Below are 3,776 nucleotides of genomic sequence, written 5' to 3' on the forward strand. Positions count from 1 at the left end.
GTGCTACTCTAATCAGAGTGGTGATATACTCACTGGTTTGTGTCTCTGTTAGTTAAATAAGATGAAGAAGGCCCTAAGCAGCATAGAGAGTCTCCACAGGAGCTGCTGGCTACAGGAGGAGAGGAAGGTCAAACGGAACCTGAAGAGGCTAGCTGTTCTATCTCATCCTTTGGGAAGCCAGACACTACTCCAGGTAATACAACATGGGCTAATACTGCGCAGACATACGGTCAATGTTCATGACCATGACTGTGTGATCCTGTTCCCTCCAGAGCCCCAGTGGTGACAACCGGACTGGGTCTAGGGGAGTGGACAGCACGATCCAGCTGCCTGTTGGCCATCAGTCCCGAGCCTGCCAAGAGGACGTTTCCTCCTGCTCCCTCAACACCCCTCCGCTCAACACCCCCCAGAGCACCGCTGACCTGTCCCCACAACCCAGCCGCAGAGGTCAGTCCACTGAGGAATGAAAAAAACACAACCACCACCAGTTCCTCTTTACACTAATGCCCGTTGAGGTTTGACCTCCGGAAAGTGTGCATGTGTAATAGAATGCTAGAATAACAACTGAAACCTCTTGTAATATTTGCACCTTTCTCCAGCTCTGGCCCAACCTCTGCCCATTCGAAACACATTTCCCCCCCAGCCCCTCTTGTCCAGAGAAACCCCTTCAGAAAGCTCATCCACCACCTGGAGAGGGATGCGTCACGGGGGTCTGATGCCGCGGCCCAGCAGGTACCCCAGTACTGTCAGCAACACAACGCCCCTGCTCCCTACCTCCAGCATGCTGATCCTCCAGCCCCCCCACTTGACTCCAGACCACCACAGCCTTGAGGAGGCAGCACTGGACTTCCCTCTGCTGCAAAGGAAAGTAAGGGAGTCAATCGCCTGGTCCAGGGCCACTGAACAGGGGAAACAGGAGCAACGCAGCCTCACACTGCGCCCCCTGGAGGCTCTGCGTTGCAGGTGAGCCCAGATGCTAAACATCATACCTTACCTGGTTCACAGGGTGCAACGGTCGCTCGTTGTCATCAGTTGACATGAGCTGTGTGGGTACACTACCATTCAAAAGTTTGTAGTCACTTAGAAATGTCCTTGTTTTGGAAAGAAAAGTAAAAATGTTTGTCCATTAAAATAAAATAGATCAGGAATACAGTAGAGACATTGTTAATGTTGTAAATGACTATTGTAGCTGGAAACGGCAGATTTTTTATAGAATATCTACATAGGCATACAGAGGACCATTATCAGCAACCATCCCTCCTGTGTTTTAATGGCACGTTGTGTTTGCTAATCCTAGTTTGTCATTTTAAAAGGCTAATGGATCATTAGAAAACCCTTTTGCAATTATGTTAGCATCCTGAAAACTGTTGTGCTGATTAAAGCAGCAATAACACATAATTCCATGCAAGAAACTGCCAATCTCATACAATGTTGTGTACTACACCCTTCAGAAAACAGCACAAACTGTCTCTAACCAGAATCGGAAGAGGAGTTGTAGGCCCTGGTGCACAACTGAGCAAGAGGACACATGCACTTTGTCTAAGCTTAAAAACAGACGCCTCACAGGCCCTCAAGTGGCAGCTTCATTACATAGTACCCGCAGATCTCAACCACAACACTGAAGAGGTGACTCTGGGATGCTGCCCTTCTAGGCAGAGTTGCACAAAAAACGGCATATATCAGAGTGGCCAATAAAAAAGATTAAGAAGGGCAAAAGAACACAGACACTGAACAGAGGAAAACTGGAAAAAAGTGTAATGAACAGACACATTTTGAGGTGTTCGGATAACAAAGAAGAACACTTGTGAGACACAGACTGAATGAAAATATGCTGGAGGAGTGCTTGACGCCATCTCTCAAGAATGGCGGAGGCAATGTGATGGTCTGGTGGTGCTTGGATGGTGGTAAAGTGGGAGATTTGTACAGGGTAAAAGGCATCTTGAAGAAGGAAGGCTATTACTCAACCCTATTGAGCTGTTGTGGGAGCAGCATGACTGTATGTACGTAACAAGTGCCCATTAAGCCAATCCAACATCTGGGAGGTGCTTCAGGAAGTATGGGGAGAAATCGCTTCAGATTATCTCAACCATTTGACAACCAGAACACCAAAGGTCTGCAAGGCTGTAATTGCTACAAATGGAGGATTATTTGATGAAAGCAAAGTTTGAAGGACACAATCATTCTTTTTAACCTTGTTAATGACTATTTCCTATTCAAACTAATTTCATGTATGTTTTCATGGAAATCAAGGGCATTTCTAAGTGATCCCAAACTTTTGAACCGAAGTGCATGAGGATGTGTGTGTGTGTGTGTGTACAGATACCTGCGTCTGTCTGAGAGCAACATCATCACACTGCTCCAGCAATGCAAGGACAGTGGCATTGATATTGACTTCCACCCTCATATGAAGTACTCTGAGATTGACATCAGCAAGCTACTCAAGCTATTCTCCACCACTATCCCCTAGCACTCAGGTGATGTGACACACACACCCAAAAATATATAAATCATTGTATTGTGCTTGTAGCCTTTTTAATGTGACCTGTCCATTACACCGTCAAAAAGAAAATAAAGAAACTAAAATAAATTGTTTAATGCTTTTGTGTTATGAAAAAACATAACCTTTCTCAACGCTAACTTGGAACTGCATAGCAAAAATGAAATACATTAGAATGTGCAGTTTTCAAAGTGCCAGTAGAGGGTGCTGGTGATGCAGCATAATGGTTGATTCAGAGACCGTACAAAAAGCAAGACATACAACCTGGAAAAACCACTACAATTATTTCATCTAGAGTCGGCCTATAGGCCCCAACCCACAGACACAGTTTCACTGGCAATGTTATTTCCGGTCAGGGTGGGGAGTCCTTCTCTCTGTAAAGGCTTTATGCACCAGGATTGCGCAACATTTACAAATTATTCTTTTCAAATTCTTCATGTTGGAGATTATGGCTAGACAGTGTTTACATATTAGAAAAAATCTAACACATATTGCAATTTATTTATAAATTATCAAGGTGTTGGAGTCATTTCTATATTACAGAGGTATGAAATAAAAATCTCTAGATATATTTGTTCTTATTTTGTCATTTTCTATTCAAATCACAATTGCTTTATACAGTAAAATTCTCCAAAGCCCTCAAAATCAACTCTGGACAAGACTAGTTACACTTCTTTCATCAGGGACTTATTTAGTGGACTCATCTAATCAGGGACTTATCTAGTGGACTTATCTAATCAGGGACTTATCTAGTGGACTTATCTAATCAGGGACTTATCTAGTGGACTTATCTAATCAGGGACTTATCTAGTGGACTTATCTAATCAGGGACTTATCTAGTGGACTCATCTAATCAGGGACTTATTTAGTCGACTTATCTAATCAGGGACTTATCTAGTGGACTTATCTAATCAGGGACTTATCTAGTGGACTTATCTAATCAGGGACTTATCTAGTGGACTCATCTAATCAGGGACTTATTTAGTCGACTTATCTAATCAGGGACTTATTTAGTGGACTTATTTAGACCTGGGACACTGGGTGGGTGCAATACATTTTGTTTTTAACCCAATCACCATGGTGACTGGTGGTGTTTGAGACAGGCTAAGGTCACTGTTAGACCACATTTTAAAACACCGTGATTTTGAAGGAGCTTGGCAACTTCAGTGGGGTGATCATGTGACTGTAGTGCACCTTTAAAAGAGTACGTCTCTATTATCAACACCATGGTCATTAGAGGGGACAATGTTACATTGAAGAGGAGAAACATTCTGTAGAC

Source organism: Esox lucius, chromosome 19 (genome assembly GCF_011004845.1).
Source record: "Esox lucius isolate fEsoLuc1 chromosome 19, fEsoLuc1.pri, whole genome shotgun sequence".
Classification (NCBI taxonomy): Eukaryota; Metazoa; Chordata; class Actinopteri; order Esociformes; family Esocidae; genus Esox; species Esox lucius.